We start from the raw sequence: 13,778 nt of genomic DNA on the forward strand, positions 1-13,778 counted from the left end.
AGTGAGGCTAGTTACTTCTTACATCTGGAATCCCGGTGAGAACAAGTTCCCTGGGCACAAGTAAAAAAACTTCACAAGGAAAAGCTCCTAAATGAGTGAAAATGGCTCTTATTGATGATTGGTAGCATCAAGAAAAGGTTTAGAGATTAAGGCAAAATCAGGCTTGGTGTTTGTTTTTTCTTTCCTTGTTTCTCTTCTTTCCATCAGGCATTAGAGGGTCTTCATCACTCTGAAGCCGAGTAGTTGTTAACAGTCTTCTTAATTGACTTCTCTGTCATTCAGTCTTTTCTTATATGAAAAACAGCTGTCTCTACATTTCTGCTGCCTCTAGTCTTTTAAACATCCGTCCTGATTCAGGAGATACAGAGTTGAATCCACCTGAGCCATATTAACATCAGGCATCCTTCTTGGGGAGTGTGAATATTGCCCTGGACAAATATGTGCTGCAGTGCTTGTTCAACTATATTGTAATCACATTGTCTTTAGTTCCACTGCTGAGACTTGCATCAGCAGAAAACTATGTTGCTATGTGCTTGTGCAATTTGTTAACCTCATTGCATATCCCTATCTTGCCTTTTTTTTTTTTTTTTTTTTTGGGCATATATTCAAAGTCACTGCTAGTTAGTATTATCTGGATGATGCACTGCTTGATTAATAAAATAACTTTTTTGGCTATGCTACAGTTCCTCTTCACCATATTGACAGTCAGTGGGAATATTTCTGTCAATCATGGCACTGTGACAGGAACAGGGTGGGTCTCTAGGCTTTGTTTTTGGCTTTTTTCCTATTTGATGAACCTGAATTAAATAAAATGACAGAAATAGAAAACATAAAAATGAGCCAAAGAATTTAGGAGAGACTTTTTTGAGAAGAGCACTTCTAGCTAGGATTTCTTGCCTCCTCCTCTCCTTTTTTTAATATCATCAGCAAAGACCCACTTCTGTCTTACTTATTTACTTTCTTTCATTGTCTGAATATCATTCAGAGGAATACAAAGGTTGAAACTGAAATAGTTCAATTGTGGGATGTCCTCCACTTACTTCCAATATTTCAGCCTTGCACAAAACTGATAAAATAGCCTGCCACTCTAGCATCTACAGAGCTGCAGTTCTGGTGGGTGCAGTTGGTGCAAAGCTAATGGGGCCTAGACTTCTAAAAAGTGGCTTGTTGGGAAAACTGGGACAGAGGGGATCTCTGCCATCCTACTTGCCCTAGAAGAATCCAGTCAGGTGAGCTATTGTTTCGACCCTTGCCCTATATTGTTTATCTATATTGTTTGTCTATATTGTTTCCCATTAATTTGCTTCATTGAGAAATACCTACTCTGAACTTTACAAAAGTCCATGGATATTCCGTAAATGGCAGGAGTAATTTGTTGGGGGATTGGAAAGGAAGTGGCTAGATTGTCCCAGTTCATAGAAAATTTTAACTCCCCTGATTAAAGATTAAAAAATCAAGCTTAATGAGTCCAAAAGTAGGAAAAACCTATAAGACCCTATAAGAATGGGGCTTAGAAGATGGTTAATGAAGCATGCCCAAACTATGCAGCATGAAATGTGAGAGTTACAGGGAAAGTTGTGGGAAGAAAAAGAATCTTTAGCAAGAATCTTTAGCCATGGAGAGAAATGACACCTTCCATCCCTGCCAAGTTCTCTGAGAATTACAAAAGTGATAAATCAAATTTAAAATGTGCAAAAACGTAAAGTGAGTGAGTAACAAGCCACACGTTACTAATCTGGGAAGTAAAATGCTAAGGTATTCTAACACAGGTATAATTCAGTATGTCTGAAACTTGTAAAAAAAATCTTTCTTTTTAAACATTCTTCTGCCCAAATTAATTTTCTTGATCCCTAAATTAGCCAGAGCAAATATAAAGGTTTCAAAGAATTTGGTGAACCCTATAATGCGAGGCTTCCAAACTCTTTCAAATGCTGACAATTAAAAAGGAAAAAAAGAAAGCCCGTAGGTTGTAGGATGGAATCTTTTTTTTTTCTTCTTTTCCTCAGGACAAAGTCTTGTCATGTTGATTCTAAGCATTAATCTACCAGGAACAACTTGAATCCTGGGGAACATAAGAAACACATCTTTCTAGTGTACTTGACAACACATGCTTCATGCTGAGTATTTTTATTGCCATGTCAGATGTTGCTGTATCCATGTCTTAGTGAGACAACATCAAAACAGCAACAGGAGAGCTGACTGGGAAGGGACGGATGAAGTATTTCCTTAGCTTGAAGTAACAAATAAAGATATTTTCTTGCATGAACTTGTGGTGCCTGTCTCAGATAGCATGGTTGTGGGGATAGAACAGAAAAAGATATTGCCAGAACATATTTGTTTCATGATTATTGTAAATCATGTGTGATTTAGACCTTAGTGCGAAAAGGTATGAAACCACCAATAATGGGGAAAAAAACTAAGGCTTTTTCTTGTTTATGGAGATTCTCAGTCAAGCAGGTCATGGTTATCCCAAAGATGCTTTCTTTCAAAGGCAACTTGTTTCGCTTGAAGACATTTCACTTCTCATCCAAAAAGAAGTGAGAATCCATAGCGGAAGAAGTTTCTTGGATAAGAAGTGAAACATCTTCAAGCAAAACAAGAATGTCCAGTTGCCTTTTGACAGAAAGCATCTTTGTGACAAGATTAAAAACAACAGAAGCATTGGAGTTCATTTTTCCTCTCCCTTTGTCATTCAGAAGAACTGCTTGAATGTATTGTATCTTGCTCTAGCAGAAGAGCAAGATACAAACAGCAGCAAGTTTATACTTTTCCCAAGCTCTTTGCTAATAGAAATATAGTGTTGAAACAGGCTTTTAAGTGTTGCTTATGTTTCATAATACCTGCAATGAAGAAATGTTTTTATAATAGAATTTGCAGAGATGATAAAACTTAATGATTACCTTTCAACCTTCTCCTCTTGCTCACATTTTAAATACACATGGAATAAAGCTGCAATAATAGGCAACATTCTGCCAAAGCCAGAAATGCCATAAAGCCCACTGAAGTACTAGATCAATTTGAAATGTTCTAAAGTGATTTGCAGGCATATTTTTCAGCTCACAGCTTTGCATCTATTTCCAAATTCCAAGTTTCCAATTTCCAGGTTAAGAAATCCACTATGAGTCAGAAATGTAATCAACTTGCCTTCACATTGAACCTTTGTGTAGAATTTACATAGCTTTTCTAGGTTAACTAGCTCTTCTAGGTAGACTAGCATTTTATTCTGGCAGGAATCTTTCAGATCTCTATGAGAAGTTCTTAAGATGTGAGTGCAATCTGAATTCCTCCATGAACAATATTAGGAATATTGCCATTGAGACAGTGGTGGGTTGCCCCCGCTTTGCACCGGTTCTATAGAACTGATAGTAAAACCAGTGGGAGGCTCTGCCCACCAACCCCGACATCATCAGAATGCTTCATTCGCGCACGCGGCCCCATTACGAACCGGTAGTAAAGGTAAGTAGAACCCACCCCTGCATTGAGAGGTATGCTGTTTCTGACCTTGGAGCTAATCTATAACCATCATGCCTAATAGAACTTGATATAGTCTATTTTCCTCTTAAAGCGATCCAGATCTACATTTCATTATACTGAATTGTACTTGGCAGAAAATGCTGATGTCTCCTGTGAATAAAAGCTAAATGGGTTAGAAAGAATTCCAGAAGCTTATTTCCATACTGAATCTCTCTCTTCATTTTTCTTTTATTTACTTACTTACTTACTTACTTACTTACTTACTTATTTACTTACTTACTTACGTTTGATTTTTTAAAATTAGATTTTGAGGCCTTCTGATTCCATAAAATAATTTATAAAAGAATTTAAGAAAGGAATATGATTTCAAGAACAAGAATGTATAATTTAAGAAAGGGTTAATATAACAATAACAAGAGTTTTAAAAATCACCAGTGGCTTCACACACATTCTAACCCAGGGAGTGAGAAACAACCATGTTTTAAAGGACTTCCAGAATATTTGAAGGGTTGGAGCCATGGTTATTTCCAGGGGATACTGTTCTAGAGATCAGGAAGCATGACAAAGAAAGCATGTTTGCTCAGTTTAGCAAGAGGACATTTAATTGAAGGGACTTGTAACAGACCAATGCTATCCAATTGTACTGGAAAAGTAGAAAGAGACAGGCTGTGTCTCAAATAACTAGGCCCTATGCCCGTGATGGCGAACCTACGGCATGCGTGTCACAGGTGGCACGCGGAGCCATATCTGTGGGCATTCAAGGGTTGCCCTAGCTCAGGTCCAGTGCATATGCATGTGCCAGCCAGCTGATTTTCAGGCCTTCCGGGCCCACCAGAAGTTGGGAAATGGGCTGTTTCTGGCCTCTGGAGGTCATCCGGGGGAGGTGGGGGGGGTGGGGAAGGCCGTTTTTGCCCTCCCCGAGCTCCTAGAAAGGCTCTGGAGGGTGAAAAATGGGCTTTCCGGTCCCACCATGCCATTGCGTGCCAATAGCTGGAGGAATGGAGGGGGTCACAAACACACGCATGGGGGGGCAGGGCACATTGAATTATGGGTGTGGACACACATACACGTGACCCCCCTGCTCTCCCCCCATTTTTGGCAAGCGATGGCAAAAAGGTTAACCATCACTGCCCTATGCTATAAAGTATCTCTCTATAAGTGATGACCAGCATTTTGAACTGTATCTAGAAGTTATTTTCATGTTTATCATAATAGCTGCAAGGATTTTATATGCTTTTTATTGGAAAAGATGTTTGATCTCTGTGGAAGAATGGTTGATTAACCTATGGGAATATGGTTTGATGTCTAGAACAACTCATATCTAAAGAGTAAATCTGACATACAATTCAATCTTATTTGGAGACCATTTCTGAATTGAATTGTGTCACATCCTACGTACATGATTTTAATCAGGCATATAGTCTACACACTATATAAAGTATTGTTTCATTGTATTATTAGTTATGGCTTTTCTTTTTTGGCATATTGATTCTAATTATGTTAAACAAATATTTCTACAGTTCAGTAAAGATATGCCTAGACTAGAAATTTGGTATGGAATGTCTTATAGTACTCCAAATTGTTAATGGTGTATATTAATATATTAGCTATATGATATTTTAGATCTGATGGTTATTTAACAGTTGTTGGCCAAATATATGGAGAGATATGGAGAAGGTGTTTAAAATAGTTTTCACGATGTTTCTTTTCTCCTCTGTTCAGTTTTAATTTCTTTTACTTACTCTTTCTTACGACTTTCTTACCGCATAATATTGTTTATCCTGAAAGGGAATAACATAATGGTCATTTACATGTGTATCTAGGTATCTTTTGTTTTGTGTTTTGTTTTCAGCGGGAATTCACAGCAAAAGTGTATGTTGCACTTCTTTCACACAAAAAAAGGTTTCCAGCCCCTATGCTTTGGGTGTACCTTTTCAGTAGTACCAAAGTCCTTTTATTTTTCTACCATCCTCAGAGTAACAACATTAGAAACAACATTCCACTCACTGAATATCAGGGAATATTCCATGCTGCTATGACTACTTGATCAAAAGCGAGATGCATCTTACCCCCCAAAATTAATAATTTTTGCCTGTTATACACAGAAAATACAGAATGGAATATGAGACTGAAGAATATAATTTAAATGATAATATATTATCATTTAAATGGGGGGAATGCAGAATGCAGAATGGGGGGAATGCAGAATTTACTATCCATTTGCAGAAAGAAGTGAAGGACCTACTTCTTTGAAGTGAAAACCATTGGGACTATTAATCCCTTCCCTCAGATGAGTTGGGAATCATCAACAACTCATCATGAGACTATATCATTCTCTGTAGTCTCTAATATTACAGCAACAAAATATTCTTATCCCCATTTTCTTCTCCCTCCCTAGAAACGTCATACTTTTCATGTTACAAAGGAATAAAAAGCAATTTATTGTTCAATTTTACTTTTATTTCTAAAGACTTTTTATTTTGGGGTTCATTCATCAGAATTAAGTTCTTCCTTATTTTTTTGGGTGGGGAGAGGGGCACATTGAGAGGAAATCTTTCTTATAACACAATACCCAGAATCATCCAACTAAACAAGAAGCAACATGGGGCAGATTAAAGGAAGTGCTATTTCCTACAGCACATACAGTAATTAATCTATAGAATTTGCTACATCAGAATATAATGATGACCACCAGTTTAACAATATGTGGATAATAAAGTGCTCCAAGATTGTATATGCTATCTCCAGTAAATATTCTGAATAATCAATTGCTGGAAATGACTGCTATTGCTTTCCTACCTTGTTTAGGCTTCCAACTTGCATCTGATTACTTATGGAGGGAACATAATAGAAGAAAAATCTCGGTTCTTCTCCATTAGGCCCTTATGAATTTGCTATGCAGTTAAGAACACAAGCACACTTAAGCACTGAAAAATCCAACTTGCTTTTTGGTTCAGGAATTAACTAATCTTTTTCCAAAATAGTCTGGTATGAAACAATATCAATCATAATAGCTATCTGACAAGATCAATTAAGTTACCTATGTCAGCTGCAACAGTAGGGTAGAAACGCAAAAAATAGGTATCAGGAAGAACTTTGAGAAAATTTATTTTTCCAAATATCTCTGTTATTGCTATATAATGTAAGTTCTTCCCTCTCCTATATAGCATTCGTACTAGGGATGAAATTCAAATTTTTTTCCCTACCGGTTTTGTGGGCGTGGCTTGGTGGGCATGGCAGGGAAATGATATTGCAAAATCTCCATTCCCACCCCACTCTGGAGCCAGCCAGAGGTGGTATTTGCTGGTTCTCTGAACTACTCAAAATTTCCACTACTGGTTCTCCAGAACCTGTTAGAACCTGCTGGATTTCACCCCTGATCCACACACATCCACATCCACAAATACGTATTTAATGAACTTCATGTAAGAGATTATCAGGCTTAGTCCGAGGGCAGGGTCAAACATGTCATTAGTTTGGAGTCATTACCCTCCCAAAAGAAACCTAAGACAAGCCCATCTGTGACTCTTTTCTAGCACCAATTTCCATTGACTGTTAGTAAATAAGATTCTTGTGTATAGGTAGCATGAAATAAACTCACAGTACTTGTGAACTCTATTCTACCTCCTGGTTTCTTGCACCTGACATACAATATTATTTATTATTTATTCAATTTATATACCGCCCGTCTCCTATTGGACTCAGGGCGGTGCACAGCCAAAGATAAAAAACATACCAATACAAAATATTATGGATTTAAGCTTAGATTTTGATTCAAGTCCCACCTATAGGACATTCTGCAAAGTCCCTTAAGCTCCTCTGGAAGGGGGAAGGAAACTTACATTCTCCTTCCAAAAGCAACAGTCTCAACAGGATAAAATGCCCTTGCACAATTTTTTTTTTTAAAAAATCCTTCTTTTCTTAGAATGGAAATTCTGGGTCAACACCTTAATGTGCACATTTATTTGCATTAAACTCATATCTATATATTTGTTACTAACAATTCTAGTACTTCTGGATTATCTAATGTGAACCAGAACATTTCCATAATCTATTTCACTTTTTGTTGTTGTTTTAATTTTCATAGATTTCAAACACACTTCTACTTAATAGATTCTGTTGGAGAAGAGCTGAGTTAGTTTGTGGTCTGCTAATATCTTTTCCAGCTAATGCTTTTTATAAAAAAAGTATAAAGATCTTTAGGAAGTGAACTGAGTTAATCAATGATAGCAAACAGGAATCTTTTGAAGTGAGCTGCAGCTCACAAAAGCTTATACCTTTTAGCAAAAGGTGTTACCAGACTTCTTCTGATTTTTGCACTTAATAGTTAACCCCAGTGTATGCATTTCCTGTATACTCTAGTTTTATGTCTGCTTTTTATTCTCCAAGCGTCCTTGTTCTCGCTTCACTTTAATCTTCTCTTGCAGCTGTTTGCAATGTAACATTCCCCTCCAGGTGTCTCTCACTTTCTCTCAAGTGAAAGCCTTCCTAAATTTCATTAAACTTAGCTTTTATTCCTGACTCCATTGCCAGCAGTAATAAAACTGCCCCTTTAGAGCTTAAAATTGCAGTAGTACAAGAAGACACTTCACAGGACTATACTATTCTGTTTTTTGTTTGTTTGTTTAATATAACATAGGTTTTTTTTTAAAAAAATATTTATATCCAGAGTTTGAAAAAGTATTCTGAGAAAAGCTTTGCATATTAGGGTAGTCATAGGGGCAATAATGCTGGGCGTACAGTGAATAATGTTGGTGTAATATCCTGGGTATGAGGTATTTTTCTGTAGGGAAGAATGTATAAAATATTGTTTTCTGATCCTACTAGGTTCCTTGTATAGCAGTCCAGTCAATGGAGAAGTGGTCCTTATTTAAAGCCAGAGGTGGGTTTTGGCAGGTTCTGACCAGTTCTGGAGAACCAGTGGCGGAAATTTTGAGTAGTTCGGAGAACCAGTAGTAAAAATTCTGACTGGCCCCGCCCCCATCTATTCTCTGCCTCCCAAGTCCCAGCTGATTGGGAGGAAATGGGGATTTTGCAGTAACCTTCCCCTGGAGTGGGGTGGGAATGGAGATTTTATAGTATCCTTCCCCTGCCACACCCACCAAGCCACGCCAACCAAGCCATGCCATGCCCACCAAACCACACCCACAGAACCGGTAGTAAAAAAATTTGAAACCCACCACTGTTTAAAACGTAAGATATTTAACCATGACTTGTTGAACAAGGAACATGACTACTTCTGCCTTTGTCATTTTTATTGTTTGTTTTAGATCTTCAAACCAATTGCCAAGATGGTCTATAATAACACAATTCCTAATATAGTAAAAACTACAAGAATTGGACTAGTCATAAAACCAATAGAAAAATAGAAAAAAAACTATACAGGTGTAGTCTTCAACATACAACCACAACTGACCTCAAAATTTAAATTTGCTAAGTAAGGTGATTGTTAAATAAGTTTTGCTCCATTTTACATGTCAGGATTCCAAGTAACACCCCCAACCATAAAAGATTCTGGGGCTTGAGATTCCTCAAAGTTCCAATTTATTAGAGATGTTGTATTGGCACATCTGGGAAAACCCGAATCTGAACATTTCCAGGTTTTCCCCACCCAAGTGAAAGTTTAAGTCCCTGCCCAGCACCCACATGTCCAACACATGGTCCAATCATCCACCGTCCAAACTGGAGACACCTCCCAGTCATCCGACTCCAGGTGCCAGGGCAAGGTGTCCTTGACTCTCTGAGAAAGGAATGTTATTATGACTATATATCACCCATACTCCATACAATCCCATTTTCCCACAGTAAAAAATGAGGCAGGCCTGAAGGCCCAACGTAAAAGGTGGCTCCTTTCCTTAGTAACCATACTCCTGACCTGACAAGGTTGAAAAATTTAGAGACTCCTCTTTGAAAAGCAACACGTAATATACAGGTAATCCTCAATTTACAACTGTAACTGTGCCTGTAATTATGATTGTAAATCATGCTGGTCTTTAAATGGGTCTTCATGTGACCCTGCCCAGTTTGGATGCCAGCAACATTTACAAGTTGATAATTTCTAGCAGACGAGTGACTTGGTCAAAGTATGCATTACAAAGGAAGAGGGCTTTGTAATCAATGGCCACATTTACCATCTTAGTACCTTTATCTTTCTCCATCACTTCAAATGCTCCTGGTTTACTCATTCTATATGGAAGAGTTTGGAGACCTATAAACAGACGGTCAACATATCTGAATTCTGAGAGAATTCTACAACTAAGCAAGATGATAGATATTTGAAAGGAATTTAAATTTTGTTTTGCTTCACCAATCTTAGAATATTGTTAATTGCTGATTTTTATTGTTAATTAGGGGTCAGGGAAGGCAAACAAATTATTTAAATAATCCTATTGATCTATGATGCAATAGAAAATATTCAGAATTTTTTTAAAAAAACTTCAACAATATCTTTAATTTATTCATTAGAATGGAAGTCTTGGTGAGTTTATACATCCACCAAATTGTTACAGTACTTCGAATATGATTCATTCATTAGAATGGAAGTCTTGGTGAGTTTATACATCCACTAAATTATTACAGTACTTCGAATATGATTGACCTTCAACCCACTTTAAGACCCTCATATTAGCTTGTAGAATAGTTAGCATGCATACAGAATTAGGAAAAAAGTTTTATGAACATCCAGATGATGACATTTATTTAAATGTATTTTTTTCTTTTACAATTTCCACAACTGAAGGAGCTGCTATTAATTTTTAGATTCCACCAAACTGACAAAAAAATAATCTATGGTCGTGTTGGTGCTTTCTTTTGTTGCAAATTAGAGGGAGGTAAAGGAGAATTAACCATATCAGAGGCACATGGTATTTCCCTGCTCATATTACAACACAAAATCTGGGCAGTTCCTTTGGACAGGGCTGGGAAAAAGAATTTGTGAGCAGAAAGGAGGCAGAACAGCAGTAAGATGATTGGAGACAAAGGTTATAAGAAGCTAACTACATTTACAGGTCTGTAAATCTACATATTAGTTGCAGCTAAATATTTCTGGTGACTAAGCATGCTTATAGTTGGTTTAACTTTAGTTTTCTAAAGTGTGCTTTGCTGGTTTTGATTCTATCTTTGATTCTGTTCTCAAGGTTTAACTCTCAGCTTTTCAAATTAGTAGTAGTTTTATCTTTGGCTTGACAAAATTTTAAAACTGGATGTAACAGGATTTAAGCAGGACACTTAAAAGTACTGAGCTCAAACTGCAGCTATGTTACACAAAGTTTCCTTGCAGAATATTTAAGTTTTTTTTCTTGAAAAATGTATTATTACATGTCTCTCAAGGAACTGCTTTAGCTCTTTGCAAATGGAAAACATTTTTTTGCAGATGCTGCTTCTGGCTTTTTAACTCATGAATTAAGGAACATTTTTACCTCTCAACTTTAGCTAAAAAGTTTGTTATTCTTAGGACAGATCAGGAGGGAATTGTGATTCAATGTGGCAAGTTGAATGCAAGCCATATGAGGCTGTTCAGAGTTAAACCTCTATTCAAGCTGATGGTATGTGTTACAGAATATTAGAGAATAATATAAAGTCTATACCAAAGTTTTCCTCCCTGCACAAACTTCTTTTCAGTTTCCTTATCTTATGTGATGGAAAAATGCCTAGTAAGCGTTATATGCAATACATGCAGAATTTTCAGATCTCTTAAGGATTTTTGCAAACTATAAAATGTTTAATGAGCAAATTTTTACTGTTTGCTGTACAGTTAATTATAGAAACCATTGCCCCTAACTTCTTAATTGGTTCAAATAAACAGTGTTTTAAAATGATATATACAGATGATCCCCACCCAACAGTTTAAAAAAAAGAAAGAACGTGAGCTGTGTTTTGCTCCAAGCATCTGTCGTCTTTTAATAAAGGATTACATTTTTCTATGCATGTGATAGAATGTAATTTCCACAACTCCTATTAACAGTACTGTACTAATAAAAAATGCATGCTCATTTGGCTGAACAGTTGGTCCTAAGCAGATTGCAGTCTTACTCTTGCTTTTGGGCAAAATCTTTTGGTTTTTCTTTTTTTAAGGAATATTTTGATGAATAGATTCTTTCCAACCTTATACTTCTGTTTTGGAACAGAGGTTCTGTCTCCCCACCCCTTGGCTATATAGAAGACAAATGAAAGCCATAAGAGAATTGTTTAGTGAGTCCTATTGTCAGTAAATTATGATGTCCCTGAGATAAATTTAAAATGCATCTGAACACATTTTTGTTTCCATACTTACCTAATTGATACAATCTGCTTAGGAGTGATGACTGATGAAGTTTTTATGTACACAGTGAAGAAAAAGTGCAAAGTGGGTATTTTGTTCATCCAGATGTAGTTTTTAAACATTTAATATCACAATATAAAGTGATTAATGACATCATGATAATGGAGATGATAATACTGAAACTGCCCTAGATTTAAAAGTAGTTTCTGCTGGCTATAGGTTCTCCAGATGTTCCTGGAAGATCTCTGTTTCTTTTGGAGGAAAGCAAAAAATGAAGATTGAAAGGCATCCTTAGGGCAGTAGTTCAGACAATTGTGGGTCTAGGAAGAACTTAGAATAAAGATAAGAGAGCAGAGGTTTCTACAGGATAGTGGGACCATGATGAGAGTACCCTTGCCCCTTTTGTATATGCATTAAGAAATTGCATGGACCTATGAAAGAGATAGTGCTTGAGTCATAATAGTGTGATGTTATTTCATGATGTTGATGTGAACCTTTGGTCCTTTGGGTATCTCTACAATATAGATAAGCCCAGGGGTGAAATCTAAAAATTTTCGCTACTGGTTCTGTGGGTGTGGCTTAATTAGTGGGCATGGCTTGTTGGTCAGGTGACTGGTGGGGGTGGCTTGTTGGTCAGGTGGGTGTGGCCAAGTCGATGTCACTTCTTTGCCCTTTTTTAACCTACAAAACACAACACAACACAACAGGCTCACCCACAATGTAAAAGCAGCTGTGCTAGACTCAAAATGGCCCCTGCAACAAGCAGGAACGTCACACAGGGACAAAAAGTCCAAAAAAAAAAAACAACAACTTTCACACTTACCACACACAAAATTCCACATACAGCTTTGTGAGATTTTTTGTGTTTGTGTAGTTAGAGTGAAACACTACAGAAACACACAAAATCTCAGAAAGCTGCACAAATATTATTTTATTTTATTTTTATTTTTATATAAAAGCAGCTAAATTTAAATGGCTAGATCTAAAAAAAGAACAACTAAAAAAAAACCCAATTAACTATTTTTTTAAAGCTCCCAAAGGGGAAAAAACATTACCCAATTGAAGGGACAAGGCAGGCAGGCAGATAGAGCTGCTCACCGGTGAGCTTGATTGCAGGCAGGGAGATTCAGTTGCTTGCTGTTGCAATGGATTGCAGGGATTACAGCAAGTGAAGCAAGGCAGGCGTTGCAACCAGCAGCTCAGGATTCGGTCCGAAGAGCGAAGGTAAGCAAGTTGGAGACTGGGGAGGAAGGGATTTTTGCTACCGGTTCTCCAAACTGCCCGCCGCCATCGCTACCTACTCGCCCGAGCCGGTCCAAACCGGGAGCATTTCACCCCTGGATAAGCCTCAAAGAAAAATCTGGAAAAGAGAATAATACCAGTAGTAAAAAGATATGCACAAGATCCCATATATTATTCTGAAATGCACAGCCAATTTTAGGTATCAATGTTTAACTAAGGATTCAAATTGTAGCTTTTATTATAGATGGATTTTTATAATAGTAGCAGAATGTAATTCCAAAATCAGTAGCCAGCACAAAAGATACCAGAATGGGCAGGCTTTAATAATAATAAAAATGGCAGAATGAGGCACAGAATGGGCCCAGACGTAATCTTCTCACATCACAGTGGTCACTTCTTTAATCCTAAAACAAGATACAATTTAAGTCAAATATAAAGATATCTCCTGTTTCAGGTACTGCTTCCTGAAGACCATTCCATCAGAAGATCCTATTATTAGATTTCAAATATTGTCCCTTACCTTATAATTATAGCAGAGGTGGTATTCAGCAGGTTCTGACCAGTTCTGGAGAACCAGTAGCAGAAATTTTGAGTAGTTTGGAGAACCGGTAATACCACCTCTGACTCCCATCTATTCTCTGCCTCCCGAGTCCCAGGGAAGAAATGGGGATTTTGCAGTAACCTTCCCCTGGAGTGGGGTGGGAATGGAGATTTTACAGTATCCTTCCCCTGCCATGCCCGCCATGCCACGCTCACCAACCCATGCCTACAGAACCAGTGGTAAAAATTGTTGAATCCCACC

The 13,778-nt window shown here is 37.4% G+C and overlaps 1 protein-coding gene across 3 annotated transcripts in view; it reads left to right on the plus strand.

Annotated features, from left to right (window-relative positions):
- The window catches only part of FBLN2 (fibulin 2), a 152,255-nt gene that overhangs the window by 7,704 nt on the left and 130,773 nt on the right, over positions 1-13,778 (plus strand). Inside the window, exon 1 of one of the 3 annotated variants that reach the window (XM_034437740.3) lies at positions 10,333-10,481. The exons of the other annotated variants lie outside the window; for them this stretch is intronic. The gene's annotated coding sequence lies outside the window, so the exon portion shown is untranslated. Of the gene's footprint in view, positions 1-10,332; positions 10,482-13,778 lie in introns of those variants that run through there. 3 annotated transcript variants of the gene reach the window in all.

This window comes from Pantherophis guttatus, chromosome 2 (assembly GCF_059756535.1).
Source record: "Pantherophis guttatus breed Tessera chromosome 2, ASM5975653v1, whole genome shotgun sequence".
NCBI classification, from domain to species: Eukaryota; Metazoa; Chordata; class Lepidosauria; order Squamata; family Colubridae; genus Pantherophis; species Pantherophis guttatus.